The sequence below is a fragment of the Amphiura filiformis genome, chromosome 10 (assembly GCF_039555335.1).
Source record: "Amphiura filiformis chromosome 10, Afil_fr2py, whole genome shotgun sequence".
NCBI classification, from domain to species: domain Eukaryota; kingdom Metazoa; phylum Echinodermata; class Ophiuroidea; order Amphilepidida; family Amphiuridae; genus Amphiura; species Amphiura filiformis.
In genome coordinates this window covers 56,556,797-56,571,046 of record NC_092637.1, presented here as the reverse complement: position 1 = coordinate 56,571,046, position 14,250 = coordinate 56,556,797, and positions in this window count along the sequence as shown.

Below are 14,250 nucleotides of genomic sequence, written 5' to 3'. Positions count from 1 at the left end.
TATATCACGCATTAAGTTCTGAACCTGGATCATAATGATCGCCATGCAAAAATTGCTTGACTCCGATACCACGGAGTAACGCAACCACTTCGTGGTCTGATGGATATGCTCTGTTGTCTGGCCTACGGTTTTGTTATACTCCAATAACAATTTGTTTTTGAATCATCATGTCGAGGTTATAGACTCTAACTACACGTATCCTTAATGCTGTTTGGATTTTGCAAGGATGGCGCTCTCTCATTTCTATAAAGTTTATAGCGCCATTAGGCTGCGTTCACATATAGAAGTATACTATTCGGGTATACGGTGCACGTTTTGCAGGTGCACGCGTATAGCTTAAACCGAGCAAGGCAATTTCATAGTACCGGGTCACATAAGGCTACGATTACATAGAAGTATACTATTCGGGTATACGGTGCACGTTTTGCAGGTGTACGCGTATAGCTTAAATCGAGCAAGGTAATTTCATAGTACCGGGTCACATAAGAGGGCACTATTCGAAAAGGCCGTATACCTGCGTATAGTAGTATAGTGGGAATAAGTGGGAATCGTGCGTGTTCGATTTTAGTGCAACGTATACCGTCCAAATTTTAAAACTAAACCATATGTGGGTAAATTCATTTTTTTAAATAGATGCACTATCTAATTCTGCACATTATGACACCTCATTGAATGCAATGTGACCTCAAGAAGTAAAGTTACAAGCATTTGATTAGACGAAGAAAATTGGTAAACTGACCTATCATGCCTATACTCGCTAATCGCTATATGAAATACGCTCATTCGATCAGGCTGAGTTCACATAGTATACTCCTATATGAGCTCAGCCTGATCGAATGAGCGTATTTCGTATAGCGAATACCGTATACCGTATACTTCTATATGATCGCAGCCTTAGGCGAACGTTTACGGTAAGTATACTTTCGCATGATTGCAAACACTGGATGATTTTGAAATCACTAGTATTTACAATTCCGGAAAAAGTTAGCGCCCCTGTACTAATTAATTGGAATGCATGCCGTATCAGAATTGCAGAAGTGAGTGAAACACGTATGTAATAGTATGAAGCAAATGCAGTCCGCCCTCTGTATCTCATCCTTCGCAATCCCCATCATTCACTGTTGGAGGATACCACGGACCAGTTGTCAATATGGGTTGGGCCATCATTGAATTGGGCGAGCGGGTGCAGAGATATACCAAAAGATATGAAAAGTGTGCCAACCCTTTTTCCCTGGATTGTAGATTGTCTACCTATAGTATTTGACATTATTCATTAAAACTTGAGAACATCCGTTTCAGGTTCTGTAGTATATATTGCCAGCCAATTATTAAAATATGTATTAAGGTAAAGGTTTTAATTGTTTGCACGTGCTCGTATTGCACTGAAAACATAAACTAGTCAGGCAGTTTTGAACTATTCAGGCTGGTTAGTCAAGCCGGCTTGACTAGCTTGAGGTTAGTCAAAACCGTAATTCAAACTTAAAATCCGGCCTGACTAACCTAAAGCTAGTCAAGCATGCTTGACCAACAAAATAAGTTGTGCCCGACTAGCGATATCGAACTAGTCAAGACGGTTTGACTAGCTCTAGGTAAGTCAAGCCGGACCTGGTTGGTCAAGCCGGATTGACAAGCTTTAGGTTAGTCAAGACGGGCTTGGCTTGACTAGTTTTAGGTTAGTCAAGCCGGCTTGACTTACTTTAGGTTAGTCAAGTCGAGGACGTTCGTAAATTTCATCTCGTAATACTGAATTGCGCAACCGCTTTGAACACGCATCACAATGGAAATTGTTTTGAAATGACTGCCATACATAGTTGTCTGTTAGTTAGATACTGATCGGAATGGAAAGTTCATGGTTGACATCCTGGCACTAGCATCATTGTTAGCAACATTACTGTTTATATAAATTTGTAAGAACTTTTTGATGTTTTTTAATATATATTGGTATATTTTTGATTTACACATGCGATTGCAGAGTTTAGAATCTAAGGTAAGCATACTAAACATGATAAGTACTGATAATAAGATTCACTATTTGTAAGTGCCTCCATGGTCTAGTGGGGAGGGTAGAACGATTATAATCTCAAGGTCCGGGTTCAATTCCCAAAGAAGGTAAGTGGTCATATTTCTGCTGTTATCATGATTACCAGGTAAGAGGATTTTCTTCAAGTGATATACACTGAAAACATAAATTGGTCAGTATGGCCCGCCTCACCCTCACCCTCACCCTCACCCTAACCCTAACCCTAACCCTAACCCTAACCCTAACCCTAACCCTAACCCTAACCCACTAACCCTAACACCCTAACCCTCACCCTCACCCTAACCCTAACCCTCACCCTCACCCTCACCCTAACCCTAACCCTAACCCTAACCCTAACCCTAACCCTAACCCTAACCCTAACCCTAACCCTAACCCTAACCCTAACCCTAACCCTAATCCTAACCCTAACCCTAACCCACTAACCCACTAACCCTAGCCCTAATCCTAACCCCTAACCCTAACCCTCACCCTCACCCTCACCCTAACCCTAACCCTAACCCTAACCCTAACCCTAACCCTAACCCACTAACCCTAACCCTAACCCTAACCCACCCTCACCCCTAACCCTCACCCTCACCCTCACCCTCACCCTAACCCTAACCACTAACCCTAACCCTAACCCTAACCCTAACCCTAACCCTAACCCTAACCCTAACCCACTAACCCACTAACCCACTAACCCTAACCCCTAACCCCTAACCCTAACCCTATAAATGACGACATAATTGACGACATAATTGTGAGTTGTCACGATAAATGATGACATAATTGACGACATAATATCCTCTTGTCACGATAATTTACATGATAATTTCGAGTTGATGAGTTGACGCGATATATGACGATATAATGGACATGAAAATGTCGTGTTGTCACGATAATTGACATGATAATATCGAGTTGATGAGTTGACGCGATATATGACGATATAATTGACATGATAATTCCGTGTTGTCACGATAATTTACATGATAATTTCGAGTTGATGAGTTGACGCGATATATGACGATATAATTGACATGATAATTTCGTGTTGTCACGATAATTGACATGATAATTTCGAGTTGATGAGTTGACACGATAGAGGACTCTAACAAACTACTCAACTGAATAATCTTTATTTCTATGTAAATTGTGACACCAAGCATATTAAAAGTTCGATCACTTTTACTGCCCACTATGATATTGCCACACTATTTTGCTGTGAATGCGGATCATAAAGAATACGAGTAAATAATTATGGGCATTTTTTGGCAGGTCGAAAGGGGGAGGGCAAGCGATTTTTGATACAGATGTTTTGAGCACCGTTTCTATATTACGCCATAAAAAGGTGTAGGAAAACGTTCTTCCAGGAACACGTTCAAGTATGCAAAATTTCCTGCTCGCTGCGCTCGCATTATTATGATAAGACAATTTAAGGTTGTAAATTTGGGTTCCCCAAAATATTGCATGTGTAAAGGGGGGAGGCACAGATCTTTTGACATGTCAAAATGAAGAGAAAAGTGTTTTTGGCACGTCGAAACAGGAGGCAATGACATTTTGTTCACGCCCAAAGTGCAAGTGAGTTTTGGCAGACCATTCTGATAATTCACCCCCTGGGGGTACACATAAATATTGCACAGTCCCTAATGAAATATCTGCACGTATGCATGCATGAATTTCAGCCCAATCATGAGTTTCAATAACAAGGGCGTTCGGAAAAGTGAAATGATATACTATACTGCACAGTGTCGACAACCTGTGTTATAAATATTTTTCCCTGCAATGAATCGCGTTTTAATACTCCGTTGGTGAGCGACTGGCGATTGATATTTCACCGAACGCAAGAAAAGGAGTCCTATCTGATTGGCTAGAAACCGCTCAGTGATGAAGTACAAACTCAGATGTATTCAATTCTATTTAAATCAATATTCTATTATTGACGCAGATAAAGAAAGTTGTATAATGTCTCACTATGGTGCATTGTAGTGTAGACTTGAAGTCAGGAAGTCAGGAACTCAAGCGTGGCTTGAGTTCACGAGTTCTTGACTTTAAGTCAAGAAAATAGGATCTCGAGATAACTAAAGTGGATGGGCTTACAATTAAACTACTAACGCCGTGAAGATTGAACAGATTTCATAAGTTCTTGAGATCCTGAGTTGTCTTAACTATTTCTTTATTTTGATATCTTTACTATCTCTTTATTTTAAACTGGCTAAGTCAGGAACACAAGAAGTCGGGATTTGTGATCACAAGATCCTGACTTCTTGCGTTACAAAGCGAACTCACGTGGCCCTTAGTTACTTCCGTAAATATTCTATAGCCAGTGCTTGCACATGTGGATCTGAGCTGAATGGGCTATGTTTGTTCTTTTCATGATTATAATTCTTAAACAGTTGAATGTATCACATTATTATCGTACGATTTAAAAACATTTCGGTGAAAATGCAGTAAAATATAATTGTGTTGAAAGAAAATGATAATCGTATCTAAGTTAATTGAAATTCCAGTGAGTTAATTGAAAACTAAACCTGGGTTTTACCTGACAACAAATCGAATTTTCTTGTAATAGCAACGCCATATGGGATACTGAGCATGCGCAGATCGTATAAACGTGTATGAATGGAAACGCTGCGATATCTTATTGTGTATTAGTGATATGCTTAACCTGAGTCGCTCGGCCTATCTCGAACAAAATCACCATGCGTAGCTTTTGAAGAACGAGTGGATTCGCCGTACTATCACGGCCATTTTTGTTGTATGACGTATTGTTTGAGATCTTTTATTTGCATAGTAGTCCCCATGGACCTGAACTTTTATTTTGGTATTTTATATAGAAAATCAGTCAACTAGGTCATGCTGCCGACATAATTTGTTAATTTGACCTTTCCATGCCTGGGTACGTATTTAGGAGCACCTTTAATTTCTGGGAAATATCAACTTATTGTTTGAGTTCTTTTTATATGCATAGTAGTCCCCAGGGACCTGAACTTTCATTCTGGTATTTTATATAGAAAATCAGTCAACTAGGGCACGCTACCCACCTAGTTTCTTAATTTGACCTTTCCATACCTAGGTACGTATTTAGGCGCACCTTTAATTTCTGGGAAATATCAACTTATTGTTTGAGTTCTTTTTATATGCATAGTAGTCCCCAGGGACCTGAACTTTCATTCTGGTATTTTATATAGAGAATCAGTCAACTAGGGCACGCTACCCACCTAATTTCTTAATTTGACCTTTCCATACCTGGGTACGTATTTAGGCGCACCTGTAATTTTTGGGAAATATCAAGTTATTGTTTGAGATCTTTTTATATGCATAGCAGACCCTCCCTCGGGTCCATGGAGAACGATTGGTAATGTAGATTACATAGCATTAAAATTCAACCCAATTCATGGACCCTACCAGTCTGTAAACAATTTGCCTTCCAGTTCCCACAAAATGCTGGGAGTTCACTTTTACGGATTTGGAGTCACGCAATCTTTCTATATACCACGTCCATGTTTTCACCATATTAACGTTTGTGTAAGCGACTAAAACAACGATATTGTATCCGACCAATCAACGCAGCTTGGCAGCGCGGGGATATTTGAAAAGGCTTCCCTAGCTAAATAATGTGCAAACTTTTGCAAACCGCACGCGATAATATACGCAATATGGACAATAGGCCTAAGTCCGAGTCGAATGGTTGCCTTTTATTATTGCGCGTACCATGAGTCTATCAGACGCGTGCCACTTGAGCTCAATACCTGTCAGTTGTTGACAAGTGTCCCATCCGATCTTGAGTCACATCCCGCGGCATAGCTTTGTGCTACCATATTTGAATTGAAACTGGGGCGGGGCTTTCGTAATTGACATCGGAATCTCCGTGCTTCGTTGAACGATTATTTGGAAGGGATATCTCTAACAGATTGGACCAGTCGAGGAATCAGCGCTCAATGGACTTTCGCGTTCAATTATAATACAATGTCTAATCAGTCGCGTCGATTTGTGGATGAAGAGGAATGGGTTTTTGGCATTGAAGAAAATAAGGGGGGGGTTTCAGGACTTTGGAATTTTTTTCATAGGGCATTATGTAATTATTTATTGTTACACTATCCAGAGATGAAACTGAACCGAGACTGGGGGCCAGTCTATATGCATAGTAGTCCCCAGGGACCTGACCTTTCATTTAGGTATTTTTAATAGAGAGTCAGTCGACTAGGGCACGCTACCCGCCTAATCTGTGAATTTGACCTTTCTATACCCGTGTACGTATTTAGGCGCACCCATGATCATTTATGATTGATATATCAAATAGGCAACACTAAGCACACTTGGAGTTTGACGAATTAAATAAAACGCATATTTCTCCAGCATATTTCATCACGTATTCATTGTGTTTCCATGTACACAGTCCACCGACTTTGACACGTACCAAATCACGCACTCCGATCGTTTAGGAAATATTAACTAGCATTAGGACCTGTATTTGGACCTGATTTGCCAGAGGTGAGTTAGTTATACGCATTTTATTTTGAACACGTTCACATCGAAGCAGTGTTGTAGTCGAGGACCTCATGTCCGAGGCCAAGACCAAGGCCAAGGACTTGGTATCCGAGGCCAAGGACATGGTGTCCGAGGCCAAGGACATGATGTCCGAGGCCAAGGACAACCCTCCGAGGCCAAGGATTTTTGTCTCCGAGGCCAAGACCAAGGACCAAGGACTTTCATAATAATGAACCATACTAAACCACGCCCGACCGAAGGGGGAGGGGGAGTCATATTGTCGTCAACATAAGGCAATTTTATATGCACATTAAATAATTCTGCACGGTAAGCCTATATAACTTCATAAAATAAACATGCCTAAAATGGGCTCAGTCTTTATTCTAGTTTCAACCCTCAAAACCCAATGTTGTATTTTCAAACTATGTTCAGATATGAGCTTCCAGTTTCAGTTATGATTAAACTCCCTGGGGCACTTAACACAAAATTCATTTTTAATACTGGTATACTCCCCGGAAAGACCCCTGTTTTTGAATCGTGCGTGTAGCTCCGAAAGACCCCTGAATTTAACTTAACCGAAAGACCCATCATACCCAAATTCGGGGAGCATACCCACTAAACATTGCAAAATAAAAATAAAATAGAAGTGATGTGTCCTCCCAATTAAACCGAGGTCTCGATCATGGTCTCAGAACTTGGAGGTCTCGGCCTCGGAAGGGGGGTCGCTTTGGTCTCGGAAGGTTGGGTCTCGGTCTCAATCTTGGATGGGAAGGTCTTGGTCTCGGTCTAGGACCTACTGGTCTTGACTACAACACTGATCCATTTAAGTACGGTAGTGAAGATTACAATATATCACGCTTATGTCTTTGATCCGTATATCTACCATTTTGATGTCAAAATGCTAGACAGTTATGTGGTATAACATGTGCGACAAAACAGCCTAAAATGGGCATCTATCTTAAGATCAAAGTGAGTTTCTTAAAATATTTAAAGAACCTTTTTTGTCTATTTGGTATTCCTATTTTAGGAACCACATTGGCTGAGTGGAATTTGAATATAAAACCGCATATTTGGCACCCGTGTGCATGTTTTGCAAAAAGCAAAGATGGTAGTTAAGAGTGCACCAAAATATTGACAAAGTTCTAATTGATAGCAGCAGATTGTGTAACTCAGTATCACTCTTTAAACATTTGCCTGCATTTTTGATGATTTTGCCTGTCCTTGTCGGGTCCTTGTTGTCGAGGACCAAAGACTTTGAGGTCACAGGCCAATGCCAAGGCCAATGACTACACTTCCGAGGCCAAGGACTACATGTCCGAGGACCAAGGACTTCAAAACTGTCCTCGAGGAGTCCGCGAGGCCAAGGACAGTACTCGAGGACTAAAACACTGCATCGAAGTACCTATTTTGAAATGTTGTAAAATAAACTACTACCAGAGAAGATGTAAGAAAGAGGAGGTTGATCCAGCCATCCTCAAATAAAATATGTGTTAGACCGCCCAAGTGAATGATGAATCACCCTATTTAGCCGCTTAACAATAGAATACCACAATGGGGTTTGAACCAGGGATGTGACTAGGTTTGCCTAGTCGTGCACGCAGGACTAACTTGCTTGACGAACGTAAACAAGTAGTCATGTATGCATAACTAGTAAACGACTAACATTAAGTTAGTCAGGATGGTGCCCATTTTGACTAACGTAACATTAGTATGCAATTCTAAGCTAGTCATGCAGGCTTGACTAACATGATCTAACATAACGTTAGTCAAGCAGTTCTAAGCTAGTCAGGCAGCATTGTGTGCTAGTGGGATTTATTATCATAGTTTTTGCGCTATGAAACCGATGACAACAGATTTATGACCACTTACCTTCTTCGGGAATTGAACCCGGATCTAGGGATTATAAAGCATTCTATCCTCACTAAGCCTGCTCGACTAACGTCCAAGTTAGTCAAGCAAGTTAGTCGAGCCGGCTCTACTAACGTCAAGTTAATCAAGCACGTTAGTCAACCAAGCTTGACTAGTTTTACGTTAGCCAATATGGGCAGTGGCATAGTGGGGCAGGGGTCCGGTGCCCCCCGTTCGTCATGGTGTCGGTTCATGTAAGGCCGTCAGTAGACGGAAGGCTTTGGTGAATAACAAATTGGGCGAAAAATTAAGAAAAATGTTCGTAGTGCCTATAATCCTTTTTTTTAATTATTATTTTACTTTTTTTTTTGCTCTTCGCTGTTTCAAACCATCGGAAAAAAATTGGGTCTACAATTCTAAACATCCGTCGGTAAAAAATATTTCCGTCGGTACATTTACAAGTTGTGCCCCGAAATCCTACTCCACTGAATATGGGCACCATCTGGACTAAATTTACGTAAGTCAGGCTGACCAATTGAAGTTTTAAGTATGTGTTCTTTAATTTGTGTACATACAATAATTGTTTTATACTTAGGTGTTAAATTTGATAAAGTTAGAAGTAAAAGTCACCATGGTGTAACATTAATTACTACATTAACGGTTCAGATTTGGTTATTTTGCTTTAAAAAATACAGTTTATTTCTGCATGGTAACCATACATGCTAATGCATTTATCTTATAGATAATGAGTAGAGCAAGCCAGTGGTCACATCTATATGTCCGTATGCAATGCTAGAAAATATCAAATAATAGGTCAAAAGGAAAGATTTCATTATTTCATTCCTGTCAGGAAAAATCATGCACACGGGGAAAATAAAATGCATTACAACGAGCCTTGGGATATGGCGTATTGAACCCATTCCTTTCCCCGTGAGTGTGGGCTTTACTTGTGTATCAGTATTTGAGCACAAACACCGCTAGCTCATGCACAGCTCCGACTCGCCTTATATCTTCAAAATAGATAATTGGGGTCCAAAAATGACTGAAACTGTATTTTGTTAAATTTCAACATGTTCAATACAAGGATATATTTAACGGATATAGAAATAGCTGTTCAATATTAACATGATTAAACAACTCATGTTTTATAGGAGGAGTCATTTCTTTACGCAGGGGGAATGGAGGATTTGTAAAGACATGAAGGAACATGAGTTTGTATTATTAGCTGAAGGAGGAACACGAATGTTCATTTTCATCAAAGACCCCTTTTTCATGATTTTTAACACAAAATTTAAAATTTTCAGGTGCTTCGAGCGCATTTGTTTACAAAAATAGCTGAGCTGAAATATGCAAACAAACTTGAAGACATTTTCAGTGAATGCCCCAATTTTTGTAGCCTTTTCCAAGAAAAGTCTTGCTTTTATGGAAACACCCCGAACGAACCCTTATCATTCTCCAGAAGGCACAAGTAGGTCATAGGCCTCCATCATTGTCATATTTTAGTGTCCCTTCCTCATGTTATTCCACTTCTAACTTTCTTCCACCCGAAAACACTTTTTCCTTTCTTGAATGGAGATAACTTTGTGAATGATCTATGTTCAAGGATATCCATATGTCCGGCCCCGTAGCCGAAGGGGGCAAAGATGCTGATAATGTTACTAGACACCTTGAGAAATACAAAAAAATAAGTTGAAAATATATTGATCAATGGATTCCATGAGGAACACATCTTCCCTATAAGGGACATGCATAGATGAGTTGACTTCTGACGTCAATGCCTGGCAGTATGCGCACGCATCATCACAATTTCCATTGTTTTTTTGCCTGGCAGTATGCGCGCATCATATTTTGTTCAGGGCTCGTGTTTTTAAAACTCCCGCCACATCACAATAAGGCTATTGAACAGAGTAGTGGTTGCATGGGGGTCACTCAAGCATATCGATATACCAGTCCCTTGCCTTTGTTGATAAACATTGAGGTCAACTCATCTATACATTAATGCATACAAAACGTAAAAATAACGCAAAATACACTAAATGTTGTCCAATCTACCGTAATAAAAATCAAAGTACCACACTTTTGAAAACACAATTGTCAATTTAGTATTCCTAGACTCGACTTTTAATTAAATTCAAGTTCAAATTTTGATGAGTATATGGAAGAAAAACGGATTTGAACATTGGTTATTTTCACAAAGTCTAAAAAAGGCAAAACCGTTATTTTTGCTGTGATTTGTATAATTTTTTTAGAATAGTCTCAGATGTGATTGTAAAGTAAGTAAATGGGATGAATGTGTATACTTAGGAGTATATGTAAGGTAAATTTATGTCCATTGTCGTATGTTTAGTGCCGTTTTTGTGACATTCAATATACCCCTATTTACACCGCGCCATTACCAGTAGAAGGTCTAATGGGTCTAAATTGTTTTCTTTTTTTTTTTTTTTGGGGGGTCTTGATACTCAATCCAGGGGATCACTTGATTTTTTTACTATACTGGGTGTCAATCTTTTGACCATACTAGGTTAACCTCTAAATATGATTGGAATCTGCTGAACCTCATCTGACAGCCTTTATATGCAGCACGCATGACTGGTAAAAAAATATTACTCTTAAATAGGTCCAGGAAGATGCCAATTTAATGTGGTCATGGAGATGATTGTGATCATGGAGATGATTAAGAGTTAGAAAGGAAGAAATATGGCTGTAGATATCAATAAGAGCAAGGTCAGTAGAATGCGTGCTTGCAAATCCAATGGATTATTATGAAAGGAATGTAAATACCTGTCCTTGTTTCACGGTCATTGGTTTTTGGAACAATAATACAAAATAACCAATACAATATTACCCTGACTTTCATTATACACATGACCTTAGCCTATTCAATTTCGTATAAATAGGGACAAAAGTTTGAAAGATTTTCACCGATGGTTTGCCGTTTCGTCTTTTCAAACTTTTATTCGTAATCACCTCCCTGCCCTACGCTGGTCTTGTTTCACGGTCATTGGTTTTAGGAACAATAAAACAACAACAACAACAAAACAAACAAAAAACAGTGGTATATATACTGTGACGGGATTCGAAATGTTAAATACTATTATTTAGTATCCTTTAATTTTACTATCCAAATCACGTAGTTCGCCTTTAAATTCGTTTGTGCATTACGTCATTATCAATCAATCAATTAACTGGTAATGAGCAGCGCTGATTGGCCACTAACCACGCGTTCACGCCAGGATGGAAATTTCCCCATTCTGGCGGGGACCATTTTAGGTAATTATATCTCTCTTGTTCTTCCGTTATTATTTTATTATTTTTAGTATTATAAATGGTTCTAGGAATTAAATCATTCCAAAGTACATTAGATTATTATGTATAGAACACGCAGAGGTGATTTGGGAGTCATGAAATTAATTCCTTGCTGCTCATGTTGGTATATAACAGAATTTTCTATGTAAAGCGGAAAGAGAGAAATGACTGATTTAGTTCGTCTATCTTAGATTATTTTTGCAATGGAATTTATTCTGGTTCCATTATTGGTGACGTGGCAGTGGCGGACATGCAGATTGATGTATAGCCTCATCAGCGAGGTCAAAGGTACGCGTACCGCACAGCGCATTGCTAAGTAGCACATACACATGTACATGCGCTAATTGCGTTACTCGGGTTTTCCCCGAATATTATTTTGGATCTTAGATTTAATTAATTATTTGAGATGGCGAGTTGCGTATAATATTAATAGGGATTATTATATTTTCGCGTTGTATTATTTTCGTTTGGAAAATAATACTCTCACTCTCTGTCTCACTTTCCACAATTTATTATGTGTTTACAATATTGTCTGACTTTTGACATTATGATTATTATTAGTATGCAAGCATTGTAGCCTCAGCTAAAATCATTTGTTTAATAACGAAATTACATTTTGTCAAATCATGGAGGTTTTAACATTTGGATCAGAGTATTTATGTGAAACTCACGCAAGTCACACCCAGATACTATTTTAAATTAATTAGGGTTTATTACAAAACATGTCATGTACAGGGCCTATGATCTTATTTAGGCCTATACATTGTGTGAAGAATTATTCAAAATATTCATGTATTTTTATTTTCATAAAATTATGTGAATATTAAGTGCTCACGTAAAGTTATTGGTAAGATGATATGGTATATTTTTATCATTATTATATGTGATTTCAACAGACATTGTGTTGTGGTTCCGTGCACGTGTATGTTCGCCTTTCAGTGCGTCAATAGGTATAAAAAGATGTTCCCGGGGGGGGGGGGCATTAGTAAGAAGGTGTTCAGAAGATCTTCTCTGGAGATATAAAAGGAACATCAGGGAATGTAGAGAGAGAGAGAGGTCTGGGGCCTAATTGCTGCGGAGAGTAATATTTGTCGAGTTAATGGTAGTAGAGCGCAGGAACACGTCGGGTAGGACTGGTGTCCTGGTGCTACGTGGGCTGGTGCCCTGGTACTGCGGGTATTCTGAGGAGAGTTAGACCAAGCCGAGTTAGACCAATCCGAGTTAGACCAAGCCGAGTTAGACCAATCCGAGTTAGACCAATCCGAGTTAGACCAATCCAAGTTGAGTGATAGAGGAGTTTGACCAATCCGAGTTGGGTGATAGGGGAGTTGACCAATCCGTGTTTTGGGTGATAGAGGAGTTGACCAATCCAATGTTGAGTGATGGATAGCTTGAGTTTTGAGTGGTGGAGGTAGTTGACCAATCCAAATTTGAGTGATGGAGGGCTTGAGCTTTGAGTGACGGAGGTAGTTGACCAATCCAAATTCTGAGTGATGGAGGTAGTGACAAGGCCTAATGGTATAGTAGGGCCTAATGGTTTGTATAGTGCTATTATTTATAACACATAGTCTGTTGAAATCTATATTGTTTTATTATGTTGTAATTTTAAGATAGTGATGATACATAAAGATACATACCGGGTATGTCATTTTTTATGTATTGTTGAAAATCTGGTCGGCACCTAGAGGGGGACCTCTATGCGCAAATTTTCAATTGCGTTCAAAAACTTTTTCAAAATATTAATATGTGCCAATGCATACCAGTATGTCATTTGCATGTATTATACCTATTGGCATGCGCCGCGTGGGGACATGCTGCCCAATTCTTCGTATGCCAATAGGTAGTTGTGTTTTATATCATTTTGTCAAACTGTGTGATGATACCTTGCCAATACATGCTTGCATGTCGTGCGCAAGTGTCGTTGATATTGGCATGGCGCCGCGCGGGACCACTATGCCCAAATTTTCATTTTGTACTAAATAACTTTTAATTTTTGTAGGCCTTACATGTTATATAATAATTATTAACACATTTTTCTTATTCCATTCTGGCGGGAACCATTTTAGATTCTGGCGTTGACTATTTTAGACTTTTGCCGTTGTGTAGCGTGTTATTGGTGGTACGGCAACTTGTGTTTACTGTTACCTGCTGCCCGGTTACTGTGACGCGTGAGACAGCCTGCTGGCCAGATTGAAAGCTAGTGTTGATTAATATGTGAGATGGTATTACTTTGTGGACATAACGTATATTTTGGAAACCCGTAGTATGTCACACAGATAAGACAAGTGCTATGAATAAATTAGTAATACATTGTTGAAGTAAAACAAGATATCACTGCAGTTTTCTTTGAGGTCCATCACAGACTCTTCCAGTGCGTAGCCGGATTCTAGCTCCGGCAAACCCACCTATAAAACCACTTGCTAAATACCTAGCCGCTCGGTCCCGTCACAAGTGGTGGCAGCGGTGGGATTTGTTTTGAGATTAGGAGGAGTTGTGAGTTAGATGGACCCGGGAGCTGTGGTGGTGTGAACGGAGAGTAGCAAGTCGAGGAAGTTGAGCAAGTAGTAAACCCGAAGTCTTGGAAG